This window comes from Callospermophilus lateralis, chromosome 3 (assembly GCF_048772815.1).
Source record: "Callospermophilus lateralis isolate mCalLat2 chromosome 3, mCalLat2.hap1, whole genome shotgun sequence".
Lineage (NCBI taxonomy): Eukaryota > Metazoa > Chordata > Mammalia > Rodentia > Sciuridae > Callospermophilus > Callospermophilus lateralis.
Window position 1 is genome coordinate 161,279,851 of NC_135307.1, and position 24,825 is coordinate 161,304,675.

At 38.4% G+C, this 24,825-nt stretch overlaps 1 protein-coding gene across 3 annotated transcripts in view; it reads left to right on the top strand.

Annotated features, from left to right (window-relative positions):
- Positions 1-22,133: 22,133 nt before the first annotated feature.
- Positions 22,134-24,825, top strand: part of Tasp1 (taspase 1) — a 286,082-nt gene continuing 283,390 nt past the window's right edge. For 2 of the 3 annotated variants that reach the window (XM_076848949.2, XM_076848953.1), the window contains exon 1: positions 22,134-22,155. The gene's annotated coding sequence lies outside the window, so the exon portion shown is untranslated. Of the gene's footprint in view, positions 22,156-22,523; positions 22,761-24,825 lie in introns of those variants that run through there. The other variant, XM_076848952.2, reaches the window with a different exon arrangement.

Here is a 24,825-nt window from a genome sequence, read left to right on the forward strand (position 1 = left end):
AAACAAACCTCAAGTAGAACCTCAAGCCCTTCCCAGATCCATCAGAGATGTGGAAACAGGACCAACCCCTGCCCAGAACACACAGATGGGCACAGGATCACAGTTTCCTAGGAGCAGGAACTGCCCCTGGAGTCTGCAATTGTGGGAACTAAGGCTGAGTGTGGACTAGCGTGGAGAGAAAAACTCCCAGGACCCACACATTGTGAGTTCTACCAGGAGGACCCCACCACATTCTCATGGTCAAGACCAGGATGCTCTCTTCTTCTGCACAAGGTCTGCCCTCAAGAGGACTGTGTCACTGGGCCCAATCTGCTGGGAATATCTGTTATAAGAAACATGTACTCCTTATGAAAGGATTCAGTGGTTTTTAAAAGTGAACTTGAGCTGGACACAGTGGCTCATGGCTGTACTCTGTGCAACTCAGGAGGCTGAGGATCACAAGTTCAAAGCCAACTTCAGTAATTTAGCCAGGTCCTAAGCAGCTTAACAAGACCCTCTCTCAAAATAATAATAATAATAATAATAATAATAATAATAATAATAATGTGTTAACTATAGGCAAGTAGGGTATGGCTGGAGGAAGTAGGTGACTGGGGGCATAATTTGGGTTTATATTTTGTCCCTGGTATCTCAGTAGTTCTCTGCTTCTTGGATGCCATGAGCTGAGCTGCTTTCCTCTGACATGCTCTTCTGCCATGACATTCTGTCTCACCTTGGGCCCAGAGCAGTGGAGTCTGCTGAGTAAGGACTGAACCTCTGAAACCATGAGCCAAAATAACACCCCCCCCCAGGTTGTTCTTGTCAAGAATTTCAATCACAGTGACAGAAAGCTGACTAACATACTGAATGAATCAAACTTGAAAGTGAGGTCCCAGCTATCTATGTTTTTACAGGCCTTTTAGAGTATTCTGACCTAATCTCAAACTCGGTAGCCACTTCCCTCTACCATCTCCTTTCCCTGTTTAAGAAAATAGCTTCAACAATTCTTCCCTCTGCTCTGACATCATCATTTTCTTTCTCCATTGGATTATCCCATTGGCACATTTATTCATGCTCCCATTTTCCCCATAAAACAGACATTTTTTTTTTTGTTCTAGCTCTCTAACTCTATTCTTTGCTTCACTGTAGTTTGGATAAACAATACTCTTCAAAACAACTTTTCTATGTTTTCCTCTCAATATCCTTTACATTTACTCAGGTTAGTTTTTACCACCAAAACTCCAAGAAATGGCTCCAGTCAAGTCACCTAATGACCTCCATGCTGCCAAATCTAATGAATAATTCTCAGTTTACATGTTACTAGATAACTCTGTCTTCCTGTGGAATGCTTCCTCATATGAGTTTTAGGATTCCACACTCTATTGCTTTGCCTCCTAACCTCTTAATTCCTCCTTTTCCTTCCTGGTGGCTTTTCTATCTACTTGACTTCAATGATAAACGCCATAGAAATGAGTTTCTGAACACTTTTTTCTTTACCTGAACTCGCTCCCTTAGGTGATCTTACACTTATTCTCATAACTTCAAATATAAACTATATATATAAGGCTCCCAAATACATATTTCCAATCTGTAAATATCCCTTGAACTCTAGACTCATAGTCCTACTACCTATAGCTTTGTTTGGATATCAATTAGCTGTATCAAAGTTAACACATCCTAATTTGACCTTTAGATCTTCCCTTACCACACAAAGATTCTTCTATTCATATTTTCCCACATTTCAGTGATTAAAAATTCCATCTTTCCAGTTGCAAAGGATGAAGAACTTGGAGTCATCTTTTATCTTTCTATATATGACATATAACCAGAATTGTGCCTTGTGTCCCTGCTCTCTTCATTACTTCTCTATAGTTGATTTCTCAACAAGTGGGACAGTCCATTTAAACATGGAAAGATCATGTCACATATAATGTGATCCTTATTTCATTCAAAGTCAAGGTCCTTCTGTTAATTGCCTCTCTGCCTCATCTCCTGGCCCTCTCCTTCTTGCTCCTTCTCCAGTTACATAATTTACTCCATCTTTTTTTTTTCTTTTTTGGTGCTGGGAATTAAACCCAGGACCCTGTGCATGCAAGGCAAGCACTCTACCAACTAAGCTATATTCCCAGTCCTAATCTACTCCATCTTGAGTATTCTGCTCTTTTTCTTTTTCTTACTGCACTTACCATCTTTAATCTTTTTCTACTATTTAACTGTGGCCTTATTCCATTCCTGATGCTATAACAAAATATCTTAAACTGAGATTTTATAAATTATAGAAATTTATTTCTCACAGTTCTGGAGGCTGGGATGTCCAAGATGATGATGATGGTAATGATGATGATGATGATGATGACGATGATGATGATCCTGCAGTACTGAGGTATTGAATCCAGGGGGATTCTACCACTGAGCTACATCCCCAACCCTTTTTTATTTTTTATTTTCAGACAGGGTCTTGCTAAGTGGCTGAGGCTGGCCTTGAACTTGCTATCCTCCTGCCTCAGCCTTCTGAGTTCTGGGATTACAGGTGTGTTTCAACTCACCAAGCTCTGAAACCTCTTATTTATTTATTTGTAGTGCTGGGGATCAAAACCAGGGCCTCATGCATGCTAGGCAAGCTCTCTACCACTGAGCCACATCCCCAGCCCTGAAACATCTTTAATAAGGGCATTAATCTCATTCATGAAGACTCTTCTCTAATCACATCTGAAAAGGCCCCACCTCTTAATCAATAAGTTCCAACATAAGAATTTTGGAGGGACATATACATTCAAGGTAGCACCAATCTAATTTCTTTCCTGTCTCTCCTTGCCAGAATATAAAATTATCTCATGGACAGACATTGTTGTCATGGGTGAATCCCCAGAAAACAGTGCAGTTCCCTGCGCATGGTCAGCACTCAACAAATATTTGTTCATGTTCAGTCAAATGAATAAATGAATAAGTGCATGAATAAATGTATGTGGAGTTTTGGGGACCTTGGTGATACTGATGTCATCACTCTGTCTTTGATCTTAATGTATCTTGTCCAGAGGCATTGGTAAATTTCCTCCAGTTGTCATAAGCCCATCTGGATTTCATTTTTTATTGCTGTCTCCACTGAACATCATATCTTCAAAGTCTCAAATTAAACAGAATGGAAGGGGAAGCAAAAAAGGAAGCTGGACACCCCAAAGTGTAACTTTCAAGGAGGAACTAATATTTCTAACTTTGAAAATATCCATTATTGTGGATGTTAGTTTTGTAGTGAAGCCAGAAGAAAGTAATGACACTTCAAACATGACTACAGAAGAGTTCAAATACAGAAAACCCTGGTGACAGCCTAGAAAAATGACAGGGCATTTCAAATACGGGTAGGGGAGTCAAAACTGAGTGAATGGAAAATGGATTATGTCTGCAACATATGAGAAGACTCTGTGGTTTCTTCAGATGAAGCAATGTGCCTGTAAAGCAGATGGAATATCAGTTTCCTATGGTTGCTGTAACAAATTACCGCAGTCTTAGTGGCTATTTTATAATTCTGTAGTGTGAGATGAGTATCACTGAGTTATAATCAAAGTACTGGCAGGAACATGTTCTTTCTGGGGCATCTTTCTGTGTCTTGAGGGGATAATTGGTTTTCTTGCCCTTTTCAGCTTCTAGAGGCTGCTTTCATTCTTTGGCTCACAGCCCCTTCCATCTTCAAAGCCAGCAGTGGTCACCCAAGCCTTTCTCATATCTCGAAACTCTGAAGTTTTTATTTCTGATTCATCTTTCATGTTAAAGAACCCTTCTATTTCCACTGTACTCACCTTGGTAATCTAGGAAGATTACTTTACTTCAGGATCATCTAATTTGCAACCTTAATTACAACTGCAACTTTAATGCCTTCTGGGCATTGGTATAGTTTGGATTTTAGGTTTCCTCCAAAGATCCATGTGGTAAAATCTTGCTCACTAGTGGGGCACTGTTTGGAGGTGGTGGAACCTTTAGGAGTGGGCATCAGGTGAGAGGTCTTTAGTTCATTGGGAGCATGAACTCAAAGGGGATAGTAGGACCCCAGCTTATTCCTTTTCCTTGCTTTTGCTTCCTGGCCATGAAATGAGTGATTTTGTTTGGCTACATGCTCCTTCTATGATATTCTGCCCCACAGCAGGCCCAAAAGCAATAGGGCTAACCAACTGTAGACTGAAACCTCTAAAACCATAAGCTATAATTACCTCTTGTTTTTTTATAAGTTGATCATTCCAGTATTTATTATAGTGATAGAAAACTGACTAAAATAGCCACATAAATTAACAAATTTATAGGTTCTGAGGATTAAGGCATAGAAATCTTTGGGAAAGCGTTCTCCTGCCTACAATGGATAGTATCTGAGTCATAGTAGCTTTTTTTGCTTTTTAAGAAATGGGTTCTAGAAAAAAAGATGACTCCCTTTATTTCTGTTTTTCACTAGAAATTCAAAGTCTGAGCACTTAGGAGCCATGTAAAAACAAAACAATCCTCTTCCCCACCACCACCAAAACAAAGGCAACAACTTCTACTAATTAGAAACAAGGCATTAGCAATGGCTCTCAATAAATATTTATTGGATCAAAGATTCATAAGGAGAGTTAAATACAGATTCTTTTACTGGCAGCTTCCCACCTGACTGTTTAGGATCTTTTTGGGACAAATAAAACCACCAACTACAAAGAATTTCCTATCTCTCATTAAATTTTATATTAGCAAACCTTAGAGATAAGCAATATAAACAAAAAGGAAATGATATTTTTTTAAAGAGGGAGGGAGGGAGGGAGGGAGGGAGAGAGAGAGAGAGAGAGAGAGAGAATTTTAATATTTATTTTTTAGTTTTCGGTGGATACAACATCTTTGTTTGTACGTGGTGCTGAGGATCAAACCCGGGCAGCATGCATGCCAGGCGAGTGCGATACCACTTGAGCCACATCCCCAGCCCCAGGAAATGATATTAATAACTAAATAATAATGCTTAAAAGTTTCCCAGTTACTGCTTTTGGACTCGGGAAAATTCATGGATATTTTTCCAATGGCCTACTTTTGTTGGTTTGGATGATTTACATAATTTTTCCAATAAATCTTTATTACATTCCTCTCTTTCCCATCTTCCATGAGTGTTAGTTAATAATGTCTGAATGAACACTGAAATGCATGAAGGAATTCACACACGGGACCCTGCTCTAGATTCTCAAACTGTCCCTGTCAGAAAATAACACAGAGCTTTGGGTCTAAGGACTGTGTCATTTCCACTTTCATAGAGATCCACACTTCAGGCCTAAACTGTGTCATAGTAGGTGTTCTACAAGTACATCTTAATAAATAGATCAGGTTAAACATTTATGAAATGAAAGCATTAGAGCAGGTGATCTGTGTGCAAGTAACATGCTAAGGAGGACTTTTGGTAAAAACAGATAAGGGAGTTGGGGAGACAGTACAGAGAAGAAGTAGCCAAATGGAGTGATTCAAGCAGAACTCCAGTCTCTGCCTAATTCCAGAGGGATTCTTATACCTTCAAGCTTGTAATTCTTGAAGATAGGGAGCTGGAAATTTATATTTCATTGCCAGCCACTGGATGACCAAAGGCCCCCTTATGGGGCTGTTAATACCCAGGCACTTATAGTTCTCAGAAAAGTGGGCATAATGACTGTAGAAGCCCCAGTGATGGGCTCCAAAGAGAGCCACAAGTGCTAGCTGTTAGAAGTAAATGCACAGAAGCCAAAGTAGGCATATAGAAATTGTTATAGTTTGGATCTTAAATATCCCACAAAGGCTGATGTGTTAAAGGCCTAGCCCCCAGCCTGTGGTGCTGTTGGCAGGTGGTAGAACCTTTAGAATGTGGGACATAGTGGGAAAAAGTTAGGTCAGTAAGGGCATGAACTCAAAGGGGATTTCTGGACCCTGGCATCTTCCTCTTTTTCTTCCACACCCAGCTATGAGGTGAATGGACCTCCTGTACCAAGTGCTCCTACCATGATGCATTGTGCTGCCTCAGGCACAAAACAATGAGTTCACATGGGCATGGACTGAAACCTCTCAAAAGAAGATCCAAAATAAGCATATCCTCTGTTTTAGTTGATTTATGTCAGTTATTTATTATAGTAACCAAAAGCTGACTAACACAAAATGACCAAAGGGTCCCAAGATGATCTAGGTAGAACACTAATAGTACACATCATAATTTTTTCCAGCTCTACATTTGTAGAAATATTGCTATAAAAGTACAATGTAAAAAATTTGCATTTTGAGAATTCTAAGAGATACCTCTATACTTGAGATACATTTGTTTTTAATAAATATGGCTTTGCTCCCAGGAAATAATTTTTTTCCAGTGGTAAATCTGGCTTTAGATGATCATGTTATATATAATTTCTGCTTTTAAAAAATTCCATTTGGTTGTTCTAGGAATAGTTGGGACTTTGGGTCCAATTGTACTATACTTGTACAAATGGACTAGAAAAATATGCAACTGACCACAGACTAGATCCAAACATTCTCTTGATCAGTTATGGTATTAATTTGGTTTAATATTGATGTTTTGGACATTATTCATGGCATGGTTAAAAAACCATAAAAATAAAACTTGAAGCATATGTTCTCTAGTTCATTTTTGAACAAATATCTCAACAATTAAAGAAAAGAGTTACTGAAAATAAAAGAAACCAAAGAGGCCTATCTCATGATCTTGGAACCACTGAAGGCAGAATGGTCCCTTAGAAGATTAAGACATTTCACTTATAAAGCTTTAAGTTAATCTAGTTTCCACTGAGGGCAGGTCAAAAAGGCACTTGAAAGCCATGTAAAGTGTTGGTTTTGGATCATTTTAATGCTAAAACACATATTTAAACCATTTACACAAGATAAACTAACAATGTTTTGGCCAACAGCCTGCCAATTATAATGTTAAAAAAGAAGCACAAGAAACCAAGAGTTGTTTGGGATGTAATCTGAGTCTGTTCTTTGGACCAGCAAAATTTGTGAAAGATCAACATGTTCCTATTTAGGACCAGTATTTTTCTTAGGCCTATGGGGCTTCTGTGTGTCAAAACTACTCTTAGAGCTGTTCAAGTTTGTCTAGAGAGAACTGGCAGGATTACTGAGTTACCACTTGGCTGACAGAGGTAGGAAGAAGATGTAGAGTTTATGCTCACCTTAAAACTTCAATGACTGATTATGAAATATTCCACAAGTTCTTCCCATCCTAATGAGGGCATTGATGATGATGGTGTGATTGTGATGAAGGAGAGAAGATGGAGGACACCTTGCCAAGCTTCTTTCTGTCACTAGAACATCCTGGGACCTTTGCATTTGCTCTTCCTTCTATCTGAATCTCGTTCCTCCATATCTTTTTTTTAATTTTTTTTTCTTTTTTTAAAATTTTTTTAAATTTTTTTATTGATTGTTCAAAACATTACAGAGCTCATGATATATCATCTTTCATACATTTGACTCAATTGGGTTATGAACTCCCATTTTTACCCCAAATACAAATTGCAGAATCACATCGGTTACACACTCACATTTTTACATAATGGCATATTAGTGACTGTTGTATTCTGCTACCATATCTTGACTTGGCTAATACCTTTCCTCAATGAAATATAATCTAAGCGTTACCTCTTTTATGTGACTGTCCCTGGCTTGCTCTAAGATTGTTTTTCCTGACACATATATATGTTCTACGACATCACTCCACTTTATTTTCTTTCTAATACTTATCACTAACAAAAATTATCTTATCCATTTGTATTTTTACTTATTTATTGTGGAGCTTCTTTAGGCTCATCACTATTATTTAGAGAGGCCCCTGACTCACAGCTCAACCCTCTTACATTTTTATGCTGACTACATCCTTTACCATGAAGGGTTCTCATATATTCTTGGGGACAAGCTAGCTTGTCCATCCAAGCTCCACCTGTATAACACTAAGCATATGAAGCTGAGGTATGATACAACACAAAGAGAAATGGTTATAATTTATTTTGAAAAAAAATAGATTTATGGCTGAAAACAGAATGACTAAACTGATAGATGTGTGGTAAAGCAAGTACAGTTAAAATGGTAGAATCTAGGTGGCAGATATAAGGTATGCAAAGTTCATGTATTAGAAACTCAACCCCCCTCCCTCCCAAAATGTTGAGTGGTGGGAGCTTTAACAGGTCATTAGGTCATGAGGACTCTGGTCTCATACTAGGATTAATGCTGCTAACCTAGGAGTGGGTTAGTTATCAAGGGAGTGGGTTACTGATGAAAGGATGAATTTGACCTCTCTCTCTCTCTCTCTCTCTCTCTCTCTCTCTTTCTTTTCCTCCCTCTCCCACCTCCACCCTCTGAGCATGTGATCTTCCCTTTTCTCCATCTGTCATGGGATGACACAGTAGGAAGTCCCTCAATAGATATGGCTCTGTGATCTTGAACATTCTAGGCTCCAGAGTCAAATAAATTGTTTATTATAAATTACCCAGTCTTAAGTATTCTGTTATAGCAGTGAAAAATAGACTAAGATCATGTGCTTGCTCTTTTTAAAAAAATTTCAACTTGTTTGTATGTTTGAAAATTTTCATCCAATAAAGTTGGAAAGTCCATGAAGATAAAGGAACTGGTTTGAAAGTTAGGAACTCTGTGACTAGGTCCCTGTTCTGCTACTCAATGAAATGCAACCTTGGATAATTCACAAAAACTTTGAGAATTATTTTCCTTATACTAAAACAAAAAGCTTATTTGAAGTCTTGGTTGAAATTAATGGGTAGCCTTCTTCTCAAACCAGGGGGGAAAAGAGAGAGAAAAGAGATACACATAACTGGATGGGAGGAAGGGAACTCCAAACCAGGTTATTACTAATTTCTTTTTTGGCTCTTCTTATTATGCATTGGCCTTAGCTTTTCCAGTTTTGCATAGAATTTCTCCATGCAACAGGAAAAGACATTGGTCACAGATATTACCTCTTTCTGATTTAGGAACTCCACATGTGAAAGATGATTCTTTCTCCAAAAATTCAGGGAACAATTTGGATTGGCTCAGCATGAGTCTAGAGCTGAGCTGAGACAGCTGAGAGGTTGGTGTGTGAATACTAGGCCTGGATCACCTGCTCATACATGGACACGCCTGTTAGTATGCTGTGACTGGAAGACCCTGCAAAGTCACATAACATGGGAGTAGGGATCAGTTCCCAGGGTCCAGGAGACTGTTGTTACCAGAGAAAAAATAGAAAGGGACACTGGAAAAAGACCAGAAAACAGATGCCTACCATAGCCTGGGCTCTCTAAGGAACCTCCCAGTGCTTTTATTTTGTAAGTGCATAATCAGATTGCTATGTACATAATAGATGAAAATATTTGTCAAAGGAAAGGATAGGGGGGCTGGGGTTGGGGCTCAATGGTAGAGTGCTTGCCTAGCATATGTGAGGCACTGGATCCGATACTTAGCACCACATAAAAATAAATAAATAAATAAATAAATAAATAACAGTATATGTCCATTTACAACTAAAAAAAATTAAATATTTTTTAAAAAGGAAAGGATATGTATACAATTCATAAAAATGACAAGTTATATAAAGTATTAGTAATGAGAAAGTTTTTTTAGAGATCAGCTAAATCTAATCCTTCATTTCACCTGTAAAAGAAAATGAGACCCAAACAGGTGAAGTGCTATTTCCAAGCACACGAGGTTACCTCTGGATTGCAAGCATCCAGGATCTCCCACCTTAACTCTCCATCTCTCTTTTAATGTATTCTTAATTCAAACAGATATCTGTTACCCCAATCTCAATAGATTAGCTACTAGCTAATACCACTGCAGGTATCTTGATAATAAAGAAATTAGAAGCTAAAAATTACAAAGGAAAGGAAAAAGAGGAAAAAAATCCACTTGAGTTTAATTGTTATTCTAATAAGTTAAACCTTGGAATCAACACAGTCAGGCTTTCTTAAGAGAAAGACAGATTTGGCTGCTCACATAGTCAAGCTTGTGGATAAAAGTTTGTTTATACAGCTGGATGGGTCTAGAAGGAGCCAGGACTGAAAACATTCAGTGAGCACAATGATGGTAAGTGACAGTTGGGAGCACCTGTTTCCCATTAGAGACACTAGGCTATGATAGTTCTGGGACCTCTGGGCTCAGCTTCCCTGTGGGCCTCAGTGTGTTCCCAGGTCTCAATGTGCTCACAGCCAATTCACTTACTAACACCTCTTAAGAGTACCCATGGGTTAGAATGGCTGCAGTACAGGATTTGGAAGTAAAGCTTTGAATTCAGTTTAGGTGAGTGAAGTTATTTATGTTCAGCTTCTAAAGTACCTTTGAGTTTTGTAGTAAAAACTGTCAGAAAGAACAGCTCATTCATTTCCCTCCTTCCCTTCCTTCCTCTCTCTCCCTTTTCTTCCCTCCTTCCCTTTCTCTATTCCACTCTTCTTTCCTCCTTTTCAGTTAAGCAGTATTAAACCCAAACTTGTGAGACCTGAGAGGTCTCTGCAATAAAAAGATTTATTAAGTTGTGATAGATGCTAGCCAGAAAAAGGACGAGGTCCTAGGACAAGATTCCACGAACTACCGGCAGCAAGGCTAGATAAAAGTTGGAAAAATATCCGCTGTACCAGAACTAAGAACATTTTATAATGAAAATCTGGGGAGGGAAGACATATGTCATTTACATCAAACCTGCATTGGCAATAGATAACAGGGATGGGTTTATGCCAAGTGGGGAAAGCTTTGGGATGGAAAGGGGATTCAAAAAGAGAGGCATTAGTTGATTCTGGATTGGGTGGGGTTAACAGTCCTGAAGAGTCCTATTTATATATGAAGAGGGTGAGGTGGTACTGGTGGCTATCAGTGATGGGATTTAAGTCAAGCTTTCTTTTGTTGGTTTTCCTTGTAGCCATTAATTAACTAACTTCCCTTAACTCTTCCCCTACCCGACTCCCATCCTCTGGGCTTTGGCATTAAATTTGGGGGATCTCAGCAAGAATATTGAAAGAGAATGCTACTCATTTCTCTACAAAAGCAGAATACTGCTACTAACATCTCTATAAGTCTTGTCTACAAAATGAGCATCATGTAAATGAATATCAGATTTATTTTTTGTTTGTTTTTGCGGTATTGGGGACTGAACCTAGGGCCTCACACATGTTAGTCAAATGTTTTGCCATTGCGTTATATTGCTGTCCTCATCCTCTTTATATATATTTTTTTGTTTTGAGACACAGTCTTGCTAAGTTGCAGAGTCTGGTGATTCTCCTGCCTCAGCCTCACAAATAGCTGGATGAATACTGAATTTAATTTTTTTTAGATGTTGATGTTTATTTCATTTGTTTATTTGTATGTGGTGCTGAGAATTGAACCCAGTGCTAAGAAGATGCCAGTCATAGCTTGAGTCCACCTAAATATAGACCCTGAGACAGGAACTTAGATGCAGGGAGTTTTTTCTTTTTTTGGGGGGGGGGGGTGGGAGGCGGTGACTATAGGAAGCAAATGTGAGACTGTGAAGGGTAATGTAGGGAAGAAGGAAAAGTCAATGTAAGGATGCTCATTGACAGTACAGGAACTCAATAGCCTGAGAACTGTGAGAAGTTGACAGGAGCCTCTCAGAACTGGCCTGAAGGACAGATGGCTGGAACTTTAAACCCCTCTTTGGTAGAAGGTTGACTATGGGAAAATGTTAACTTTCATGCACCTCCAGGCTGTGCATGGGCATTGAGCAAAGGCATCCAACATTGAGCAAACTACTGCAAATAGGTGATAGCCCTGGGCCAGGAAACAGAAAGACAAGAAAGCTGACAGTCAGTGCAAGCTGGAGCAGCCTGCCAGGCCTGAAGCCAGAGACAGTTAAGATGTGATCTGGGCACCAGAGACATCAGCTGAATAAAACCAAATGGTGATTGGAACACAGAATTCCATCATACTATCCTCTCTTCTTTTATATATTTAAAATTTTCCAAATAAAAGTTAAAAATATATTATTTTAACATACAAATTATTTCCCTTCAGTGTCATCCTCACACTTAAGAGAAACATTAGAAAAGAAGTTGATTATTTTTTCCCCCAAATGCTATCAGGTGTACTCTTCCTTATAAATAGACTAAAAGATGAAGAAATGTTATTAGTTCTAAGCTACATAAAATAATGAGGGCTAATAATTCCAAATTATATGTTGTAAGTTTGCTGAAACTGCATTAAAATCACAGAAATAGACAATATAGCATAGGTAGGCGTTTGGAAAATAAAATTATAGGCAGGGGGAAAATTCTGACCAGACCTCTAATTTTAGGTAAATTTACACACAGAACATCCTGGAAAGTAAGTGTTTTCTGCTTATGCAGCCTAGCATTAAAGTCCTTCCTCTTGGAAATTGTCTCTAAATGATCTTCTCCCATTTTATGCAGTTTTATTGGGATTATGTTCTTTTGGATGAGATTTGAACACATTATCCAACTTATGCTGTAAATATTTTCACCTTAGAATTTGAATCTTGAGCAGTGAGACAAGTACCAGAAACAGATTAAGCTGATTAATCCTGATGTTTTGTCTTGAAAAGCCTGTCCATTAGTATAAGCTGCATAGCTTGAACTTCTCTGACTCCTATCTTTTCTGTGAGTTTTCCCTTTGATTTTGTAAGCTACCCACATCTTTTTAATAAAATCATATTTTTCTTTATACTTAACCAAAGGGATCTTGGTCATATGTAACTTTTTTTTTTTAATACTGGAATTAAACCCAGGTATGCTTTACCACTAAGCTACATCTCCAGTACTTTTTTTTTTTTTTTTTGGAGATAGGGTCTTGCTAAATTTCTGAGGCTAGCTTCAAACTTGCAATCCTCCTGCCTCCACCTCCCAAGTCAAATGGAATTACAGGCATGTGTTACCACATCCAACAACATGCAACTATTAAACCCTTATTGAGTATGGCAGTTTGTCTCTAAGAATATCACTATTGATTATTTCCTCCCTGTAGATTCATGCTACTCCTCCCATCAACAGGTGGGCACCTTTTTCATGACTTGACTTTCATGTGGTATGAGTGACACTGCACATTTTCAGTCCATTTTAAGAAAACTGACAATTTTCAATTATTTTTTCTTAGAATGCTCATGTTGGGGAAAGTCAGCTGCCATGTAAGACGTCCAACTATGCTTGGCCTCCAGATTATGAGGAAGCCCAAGTCATATGAAGAGTCTGCATGGGGAGGGAGGGAGAGATGGGGAGGGGGAGATATGCCCAACCAACCCCCAAATTTTCTAGCTATTCTAGCTCAGGCTTCAAACATGTTAGTGAAGAAGTCTTTGGGGGGACTTCAAACCCAGCTGCCATATAACTAGAAACGCTCATGAGAGACCCTAAGACAACACTGCTCACCTGAGCTTAGTCAACCTCTAGAATTGAGTATACAGAATGTATACATAGGAATAGCAAAAGACATGCTCTAGAATATTCACAGCAGCACTATATAATAGTCCTATATTAGTTTGTTAAGGCTGTTATGATACACACTGAGTGGTTTAAAATAAGAGAAATTTATTCTGTCATAGTTCTGGAGGGCAGGGTCTAAATTCAAGGTATCAGTAGAGTCACAAATCAAGAGTCTCTTCCTAGTTTCTGGTGGTGCTTGTATATCCCTGGAATTCCTTGGATTACCTGCTTCATTCCAGTCCTTGCCTCTGTTGTCACATAGTGTTCTCTCTTTATGTGTCTGTGTCCAAATTTCCTTCTTCTTATATGAACATTAGTCATATTGAATTATAGGCCCAATCTGATGACCTCATTTTAACTTGATTATATCTGCAAAGACTCTGTTCTTGTCACAGGAACCTGGGGGTAGGACACCAACATATTTTACTGGGAGACACAATTCAAATCATAACAACCTTGAAACTGGATAACACCTAGGTGGAGAGAATAAATAGTCACAATGATGTACCACAAAGAATAAGAATGAACCCACAATATGGACTAATCTCCAAGCATGATATTGATGAACATGAGTTCATACTATAAAATTTTGTTTAAATGAAGTTTAAAACCAGAGAAAATGGATGTATTGTGTCACCCTGGGGTGAAGTCATAATTTCTTTAATTTGATCTCAGAAGTAACTATCTACTGTGTATGTTTACTTTATTAAAGTGTCATCAAGATGAACTTTTTTGTATTTATGGTTTAACATCAGTTAAAAAAATATATAATTAGATCCCTGTCCTCATTGATCAACAATCAAAATAAGTGGGAAAAATTATAAACAGTTAGCTGGGGTTACATTCTACTGACAGAGATAAAGCAGGGAGAGCACTAGAGAAAGAGACAGAAGGGGCCTGATTGAAAGGGTAAAGGCAGTAAAATGCAACATTGCTTCTGGTTTAGTCAAGCTCATTTAATGACTCCTTTTATGAGAAAGTCTTATTTTATGAGAAAAGGTGGCACTATTTAAATAGTACAATAAAAAGTTAAGTGATAAGGATGCAAAAGAAAGATGCTAAGTTAAACCACAAACAGGCAAGACAGTTGCTGCTCAGGAAACTCACTTGTATTGCCCTATGAATGAGGGGCGATGACATAGGCAGACAACTATGTGACAATCAGCCAGTCAAGGCCATCTTTGGCCTTATCAGTCTTTGTTAGGACTCTGAGGACTATGCATTTGTTATCATTAAGGCTTGAAGTGGGAGTCAAGTAATCTTTGGTTTATTTCTCCCACTAAAAGTTTTACAAATTACAGAAAAAGAAAGGAATTTGTAGGAAGAACAGGGAATAGCTTATATAATTCAAATAAAAACTAAAGAAAACTTTGGAAAAAGACAAGTACTGGAACAGCAAAGGGAATCCGGTAACTATGTTGGATGAATATCAACTGCTTTTACCCTTTTTGTTATTCCTATCAAGATTCTAATTCTGGCAAGGAGTAGCTTTGGCTAAGCACGAATCACTTGTCCACCCCTTGGTAAGGCAAATGTGGAGCAACCTGACAGTCTTGCTAACACTGGATGCAAATAATGAGGCAGTCAATGAAAGTGAAGTGTGGTTCCCTTAACAGAATAAGGAGGCTTTCATGCTAGACAGTCAAGATAACATCTGTTTAACATAGGTTTGCTCATAAGATTGTTGTAGTCCATCTATTGTTGAAATTTTCTTTCATTCATTTAGTAGGTAAAGTTCTAAGATAATTGCCACCCTTGATGGTTATATATACCCTGCATGATCTTCTCCCCTTGAACATAATACATATCACTCCTGAAACTTGACTACTAATCATTAACTTTATGTTTATCAAAAGGGAAATTTATACTGTGGGGATTGACTTAATCAGGTGAGTTCCTTGGAAGGCAGAAAAGTCAGAGAGGCTTTGCCTGCTGACCTTCAAGATGATCAAAGCTGCTAGGAGTTCTACAGCTGCCTACCAACTACTTGCATCAGCCTGGAGAATGACTCTGAGCATTCCCATGAAACAGTGGCCCTACCTGATACTCCAATTTCAGCCTTATAAGATCTGAACAGAGACCTGGATAGTTGACCCATAGAAATTGTGATAGATGAGCCAGTGTGGTGGTGCACACCTGAAATCCTACTAGGGAGGCTGTGGCAAGAGGAAGGCAAGTTTGAAGCCAGCCTGGGCAATTTAGCAAGACCCTGTCTCAAAATAAAAAAGGCAGGTTCAGTGGTAGAGTGCCCCTATGATTAATTTCCAGTAAACACACACAGACACACATAGATGCACACATAAATTGTGAAAGATGAAATTTGTGTCGTTTTAAGCAACTAAGTTTATGGTTACTTGTTATGCAGCAACTGAAAACAAATATACCATGCTATCAGCTTGGAGGAATTCTGGCACAAATGTTAACATAGTGTTAAGAGACTGCTTTCAGGATTGTGCCCCTATCCCCAGCAGATAAAAAAAAAAAAATCTGAGGATGCTCAGGTCCCTTATGTAAAATGGTATACTTTTTGCATTTAACCTGTGCACATTTTCCTGTATACTTTAAATCATCTTTAAATAACTTACAATATCTAACACAGTATAAATGCTAGAAAAAATACAGAAGGCTGACTGAAATAGTGTTTTCCAGGATATAATACCTGGATGGAGGTATCCAGAGAACTATGACAGAGGGGGCTTGCCGCAGTCTGGCTGGGCACAAAATCACGAGCCACTCACAGCCTTGTAGATTCAAACAGCAATTCTTTACTCCCGAACTCACATCGACACTCTACAATCACGTTCTGGGGAAATCCAGGTTCTTGGCAAAATCCCAAATACTCTCTGAATCCCGTGAGAACTCCAGGAGCGGGCATGCCTGAGGCAGCAGGATACGCCCTATTCCCAGCAGGGTACACCTTAAACCTGGAACCGCCCTAAACCCGGATCTGCCCTGGTCCTTGAGCAAGGTCACCTTACATGCAATGTCACTGCAAATGACCTGGGTCCAATATGGAGAGTCCTTCCTCTAAGCAACATTGGGTAGGCTGACAAAGAAATTGCCATGTGTCATTCCTACGTGGCAATGGCTCTCAGCAGGGGCTGACCAAGGGTACAAGGATGGAGATGCAGCAGATGACATCATCACTATCATAATTAGCATTATCATTTGTGGTACTGGGGATTGAACCCAGTGGTGCTCTGCCACTAATTACATCCTCAGAACTTTTAAAAAATTTTATTTTGAGATAGGGTCTCACTAAGTTGCCTGGGCAAGCCTTGGAATCGCAATCTTCCTGCCTTAGCCTCCTAAATTGCTGGGGCTATACATGTATGCCACTATATCCAGCCTAGACATTATTGGAGATAAGGTAAGCAATTTTTTCCGCTGCCTACTAAGTGACAACAAGAAGGGGGGAGATAACAAGATATTTCCTGAGTGAGATTTGCTAGTAGAGACCTTTCATATTTAATATTTTGAGTAAGTTGATTAGATAGATAACTGTTCATTCCTAATTTCATAAGACCCAGAGATAGTGCGTCTAACACAGGTTAGAAATTTAAAAATTGAGTCTGAATGGGGGTTAGATAGAATTTTGTTACTTAACCATATTAAGCCACCAGAGGATGGCAAGTGCACAGAGCAGCATTGGGAGGTGATTATTAAAATGTAGATAAATTCTGAGAACACAGTAGGTTACGATGTTGTCCAAGAAATGGAAGGGAAGCCAGACAGGGTGGCATAACCCTAGTGACTCAGGAGGCTTGAGGTTGGAGAATCCAAGTTTGAGGCCAGCCTGGGAAACTTAGCAAGACCATCTTAAAATAAAAATAAAAAGGGATGAGGATGTGGGTATGGGGTTGTGGCTCAGCGGTAGAGTGCTTGCCTAGCATGTGTGAAGCCCTGGGTTCAATCCTCAGTACCACATAAAAATAAATGAATAAAATAAAAGTATTGTGTTCAACTACAACTAAAAAATAAATATTAAAAGAAAAAAAAATAGGGATGAGGTTGTAACTCAGTGGTAAAGTGACCCTGAGTTCAATCCCCAGTACTGCAAGAGAAAACGAAAAAAAAAAAAAAAAAAAAAAAAAGAAATGGAGATATGTATTTCTTTAAAACCCTTCCATTTTCTTTTATTCCTATCTGTACCTATTAATATTGCTGTGTAAGAAAATAATCCCAGTGTAATGGCACAAAGGATCCCCCTCCCTTTTTGGTTAATGCTCATGGATTCTGGGGTCAGTAATTCAGAAAAGTGACAATAGAATGGTTTTTGTTTGCTTCCTGTCCCCCAAAAGCCTGGGTCAGACTTTCTGGTACTACATAACAAGGGCATTTTCTCCAGTTTCTAGCTTAGCTCTCGTTAACCCTTCATCGACAGCCTCCTGAATGCCTTTGAGACTTCTGCTAACATGCTCCTTTAGGTTCCCTTGGCATCCTTGCTGCTTCACCCAGTCTTAAAGCAGAAGCTACCTCCTTCACTTTGTTATTTTGTCATGATATTCATCTCACTTCTAGGTAACAAAATCTGATTCAGTTACTATATTGCTAAATAATAACTTGTTATTATTTACTATGTAATAAATTTCCCAATTTCTCCCTTCCTGAAGTTAATAGCAGGGAAACAAAACAAAACAAAAAACCCTCCAAGTTACCTCATAAAACTAGGAATCCAGGCTATGTATGAATGGGGGTGACTACAATGTTTTTCCAACATTTTGGTCTCAAGACTTTTGTGTGTGTGTGTGTGTGTGTGTGTGTGTGTGTGTGTGTGTGTTACTATGGATTGAACCAGGGGCTCATGAATTCTAGGCAAGCACTCCATAACTGAGCTACGTCCCAAGCCCTAAGTCCTTTTTAATTAGTTATTTTCTTTGGGGGATGAGGGTACTAGGGATTGAACCCAGGGCTTCACAAATGCTAGGAAAGTGCTCTATCAACGAGCTATATCACTAGCCCTTTTTATTTTATTTTATTTTGATATAGGGTCTCACTAAGATGCCCAGGCTGGCTTTGAACTTGTAATTCTCCTTGCCTTAGCTTCCCAAGTAGCAGGGATTACAGGCATGTGTCAATGCACACCACCCAATTTTAATCTTTATTAAATCCACACACACAAATTTGCAAGATCAGTAAGAAAAATTCCCATAGAACCTTCAGCCCAAATCACCAATTGCTAATGTGTCACATTTGCTTTATCATTTTTGTTTCCATTATAAAATTATAAGGGAATGTATTACAGAAATTTCCCCTTTTAAACTTTAAAAAATATAATTGCAAAGAAAAAGTACATTTTTATAATCAAGTACTATGTACTCAACAAAATTAGGAAATTGAATACTGATTCAGTGTTCTTATCTAATATGCAATCTACATTCAAATTATATCAAATGCTTCAATAATCTTCTATACCATTTTTTTTCCTCAGCCACGATCCAATCCAGGATAACCTATTGCATTTAGTTGTCATGTGTCAGGACACCTTCATATTCCTAAAAAATAAGATAGTATGGCAATGCTTTTGTTATGTGGGTTATTCCTACCAATAATTATTATATTCAAAGCTGAAATGTAGAAAAAATTAAATATAAGAAATAATTACATGGTAATATAAATAATATATTTAATGAATAAATATATTTTCCCAAAACAAAATGTGAGAGAAGTGTTATTTTTTGTATTATGCAAATTCACTTGAAGAAACCAGCTGGATTCTCATTTTGACTTCTGCATTCAATTTGATGTGATATGTTGTGCTGGGTGAAGTATAAAGAAATCTCATTCTCAAAATTATAAGTGGAAAAGGAAGGAGTATTTTAATAGCTTTATTGGATAACTTTGAATATTCTTGTTTGATATAGTAAAACTTGTTGAGTGTTAGTTTCTCGAAGGTTGGTTGCAATATGAAATTTGAACTCCTATCTATGAACTTTTTGAACATTTTACTTTCATGAGAGAACAAAAAAAGTAAATGAGCATATTAGTGTTTTAAAATGTGAATTTATCACCAAAGATCTCTTGAAATGATCTGGGGATTCAAAATCAACCCTGGCCCAAAATTTGAGAATGGCTGCATTACATATTTATATAAATAGTATGTCTTTTGTCTAAACTGCGTACTTGAGGACAAGTTTTGCCTCTTTTGTCTTTATATATGTACACCTGTGGCTGGTATACCTGTACCTTAGTGGTCCTATCTTGGGGCTGTGTGCTTGGCTTCCGGGATTGACTATGTTTTTTATCCTCCAATCCTCTTTTCAAACTTTCATTTTTCCAGTACCTCTCGATTTTGTGTAATGTCTGTTGAATGAATAAATCCACATTTTATACAGAATCCACCTCCCAATAATACAGTGATAATTTATTTTCCCAATCTTAATAATAATTATTCCCAGAACTGGACATTTTTTTTAATTAAATATTTGTGTGCCATTTGAGAAGAAGTTTGATTCTTTACAAATTTCATGGTAATGAGTCTGAATTTAATGGAGATTTTGTCTTTTAAAAGTAACATTAATTGATTACTATGTTAGCTTTCTGTGATGAAATACTTGAGGAAATCAACTTAAAGGAGGAAAGATTTATTTTAGCTCACAGTCTCACAGGTTTCAGTCCATGGTCATATGGCACTCTCTGGATCTCCGGAGGACAGTATATCATGGCAGAAAGGGCCCAGTGAAGGAAAACTGCTCACCTATGGTGTCCAGGAAGAGAGAGAGACACAGAAAGACACACATACAGAGAGAGAGAGAGAGAGAGAGAGAGAGAGAGAGAGAGAGAGAGAAGGGGAGGGAGAGAGGTGGGAGGAAGGAGCAGCCAGGGTCTCAATACATCTTTCAAGGGCACACCCCTAGTGATGCTTGTTCCAATGAGGCTCCACCTCCTCAAGTTTCTATACTGCTCCAATAGTGCCACAAACTGGGGACCAACCCTTCAACACAGGAGCCTATGGGGAACATTACAGATCCAAACTATTACAAATACTTCTAAGGGTCTAATACTTTTCTAAATACTTCTTATGTTTACTTATTTATTCCACACAATTGAAAGATACTATTATCATCCTCACTTTACAAATGTAGAAACTCAATCACAGAAAAAGTGTTCAAGGGGACAAAACTGGGACAGGACTGTGATATGAACCCAGATTCTCTTGTCCTCTAGAAGAGTTGCTGTTAACCTCCACAGTGCCCGCTATATTTTTTTGGTTTAAGTATGAGGGCACTGTTTTGTTTTGTTTTGTTTTGAAAGTTAAACCACTTTAATACATTCCCTTTGAAATCTAAATTTGTTTTTATTGATAAACTTCACAATATACTATTTTACATATATTTTTTGCTCATAGAGAAAAATATTAGCAGAAAAACATCAGGTAATACAAAAATTATTAAATATAGATTTGTGATTATTAGTAGTTGAGAAATCTTTACAATTTGCAAATATTTTCATCTAGGAATACCAGAAAGAAAATCAGTTCCAGGGACTCATTCCCATCTCAGTTCCAAACTACTTTCCTGGTGCCTTTTTGATCAGTGTAAGGATCAAAGTCTTCGTCGCTCCTCTCTCTTCAGTGGAGCTGTATTTATCACCCCTCTCCATCCCATTTCTATAACTTGGTTAAGCAGAAGCCCCTTTAGTTCAGTGGTTTTCAAAATTTTGGTGCATCAGAATCACCTAAAGAGCTTGAAAACAGATCCTTGGGTCCCAAACCCAAAGTTTTTGATTTGGATAAGTCTGAGATGGGGCACAAGAATTTGCATTTTTTTTTAGTGAGAGTACAGAGGATGCTAAAGCTGCTGCTCTCACGTAGAAAAGTATATGTTGGGCATCCCTTATCTAAAAAGCAGAAATCTTAAATGTTTCAGAATCTTAACTTTTTTGAACACTAACAAGCCATCACATATAAGTTATTCCACATTATGAAATTTTGTTTTATGAATAAAATTATTTAAAGTAATATATAAAGAGCTTTAGGCTATGTGCATAAGGTGCATATGAAACATAAACGAATTCTGGGTTTAAATTTGTGTACTATCCCCAAATTGTCTCATTATATACATGAAAATATTCTGAAATCCAAAATACTTGCAGTCTCAAGCACTTTGGATAAGGGGAACACAGCCTGACAGTTCCAACACTCCTTCCAAACAAACTCTGCTTCACCAAGACAAGCTTCAAGGTGGCTACATGTTAAAAAGATTCAAGCTTATAGTTACAAAGAAACATTAACTGGATTATACAAATGTTACTAAGTCCCTAGGCAGTGAAATTAAGGCCACCCACCCCTTCCTTTCCCTAGGGCAAGGTTGACTCCCTCCTTTCATACGCAATTCAGCGGTACCTTACTTTCCCGTACTGTATAAGTAGGCTGCAAAAATGGGGAAAAACGGAGTTCTTAAGTGACACCTCAATTAATGATGGTCAGTTTAATTTCACTTCTTATCATAGAGTTAATCAGATAACCACTCTACTCATATACACACACACAGGCCTGCAAGTTTTAATCTTGGAGCGTAGTCAGGAGAGACGTAGAGAACGGCGCCTGAGCACCTCAAAACAGGAGGCCCAAAGCGGAGTTCAGATCGCACCTCCGAGGCCAGGTGAGCCGCTGTGGACCAGAAGACGGAATCAGAGCTGCGCGTGGTGCAGCTGCTTCCGGGCCACGTGGTACTGGTAGCGACCAATGGGAAGGCTGAACGTCACTCCCGCTTCCTCACCCTGGCAACGGGCGGGTGACTACTTCCGGTGCAGTGAGGGCTCTAGGCTGACGCGGGTGAGTGTCCCTCTTTCCCACACTGTCCGCGCCGCTGCCGGCGCCGCGCAGCTGTCTGTGTGGGCCCCGCAGGCTCGCTGGGACGTCTCTCTCTGAGCTGGCGGGGCCGATGCGCAGGACGCCCCCTGCCCTGGGCTAGCGGAGGGGGCCCAGGATGTTCTTCATTCTCTAGTCTCGTTCGCGCGTGGGGCCCTTGCCAGTACCTTTCCAGTCCCTTTCCAGCCTTGTCTCTTGCTTGGCGGTCTCAGCGCCTGTCCAGGGAAGACTGCGGGCTTCTCGCAGTCTTTTGCCCACTTTGCACTCTCAGGCTGGAGATGTCTCCGAGTTCCAAGAGAGCGGTAGAGACCTTAGAGGATGTGCTCTAGTCCTGATGGGCGGGTGGGGTTCTAGTAGCCCGGGGTATAGGCCTGGTTAGAGTCCTGCGGGACATTGACATTTAACTGTTAAGGGGGATGAGAAGGCAGGGACTGAGTAGAGGAAACTGCTGGAGTGGAGAGTGAAAAGCAGGAGCTGGAGGTGTCTGAAAATAGACGACATCGTGTTTCCGGAAGGAGGGAGTCCTTATTTCACTTCTGTAGGGAAAAGGAAGATATATTGGGGACGATGTGAGTGAGATCTTTGAATTGTAAGCTAAGGAATTTTTAATTATAGCCCTGGGAGATCAATACTTTGTTGTTTGTTGCAAATAAAGATTCCCCCTCCCCGCAACTTACAAAAGGCCGTGGTTATTAAAGATTATATGGAAATGCAAAAATATTTAAAAAGAGATCACCTATAGTTACAGCAAACCAGCATTTTAATTCTTTTTAGTTTTTTTAAAATGAACATTAGCCTATTTATGATCATTGTGTGTGTAAAATATGGTTATAACTAAAAAGGACAATTTATATATATTGTATCCATCGTATGGATAGATTATTGGTTTGGTTTTTTTCTTACTTAGGTATAATTCACATACCATAAAATGCATCCTTTTACTTTATAAATTCCAATGTTTTTTAGTGTATTTAGAAAGCTGTACACACATCTCTACTATCTAGTTCCAGAACATTTCTTCACTTCCAAAAGAAATCCTGTACCCATTATAGTCTTTAGAATTTGCCTCCTTGTAACTGCTAATCTACTTTCTGCATGTATGTATTTTCCTTTTCTTGTCATTTGAAGTAAATAGATTCATATACTAGTTGTCCTTTTGTGCCTGACTTCTTTCAGGTAACATAATGTTTTCAGGGTTCATCCATGACTATGTATCATTACTTCATTCCTTCTCTTTTTGGGAAGGATGGTGCTGGGAATAAAACCCATGGCCTCACAGAAGCAAAAGTGCTCTATCACTGAGCATCTCTAGTCCCATTCTTTTTTTTATTGATGAATAGTATGCCATTATATGAACATACCACATTTTGTTCATGCTTCCTCAGTTGATGAATATTTGGGTTGTTTCCACTTTTTGGCTACTTTGAATAATTCTATAAACATCTTTGTACAAGATTTTGTGCAGGTATGTTTTTAGTTCTTTTAGGTATATACCTAGAAATGGAATTGTATGGTAATTCTGTTTAAATTTTTGAGCAGATTATGGAGGTTATGATTCTCCATATTCTTGCTAACATTTATCTGTCTTTTTGATTATACACATCTTAGTGTTTATGAAATTATAGCTTCTTGTAGTTTTGCTTTTCATTCCCCTGATGGCAAATAATCTTAAGTATCTTTTCATGTGCTCTTTAGTATATCTATGGAGAAGTCTTGTTTGTTGTCTTGTTTTAAAGTTGTATGAGTTCTTTTTAAAAAATTTGTTCCAATTAGTTATACATAACATTAGAATGCATTTGACACATTGTACACAAATGGAGCTTAATTTCTCCTTCTCTGGCTGAACATGGCGCAGTCACACCAGTAGTGTAATCTGTATGAATTTTTTCTATATTCTGTATAACAGTGCCTTACCAGATATCTGATTTGCAATATTAATGTTTCCTCCCATATTGTGGACTATCTTTTCATTTTTCAGATATTATCCTTTGAAGTACAGAAGTTTAAAGTTTGGTGAAGTCCAATTTACATATTTTTGTCTCTTTGGTTGCTTGTGGTTTTGGTGTCATATCTATTAAATAATTGCTAAATCCAGGGTCACAAATATTTACCCCTGTGTTTCCTTCTAAGAATTTTATATCTCTTCATTCATGTTTAGATTTTGATCCATTTCTAATTAATTTTGGTATATAATTTGAAATAGGAATTCAAAAAGTTTATTCTTTTTTAATTAATTTATATTTTTAAAAAATTTTGTTTAGTTGTAAATGAATACAATACCTTTATTTTGTTTATTTATTTTAACATGGTGCTGAGGATCAAACCCAGTGCCTCACATGTGGGAGACAAACACTCTACCACTGAGTCACTACCCCAGCCCTCTTTTTTTTTTCTTTTAGAGAGAGAGAGAGAGAGAGAGAGAGAGAATGAATCTTTTTTGTAGATAGACACAACACAATGCCTTTATTTTTATGTGATGCTGAGGATCGAACCCGGGCCCCGCCGGTGCTAGGTGAGGCTCTACCACTGAGCCACAATCCCAGCCCCTCAGCCCTCTTTTTAAATTTAAATAATTTAGTTATCAAGATCATTCTTTTGGGCCTGGGATTGTTGCTCAGTGGTAAAGCACTTGCC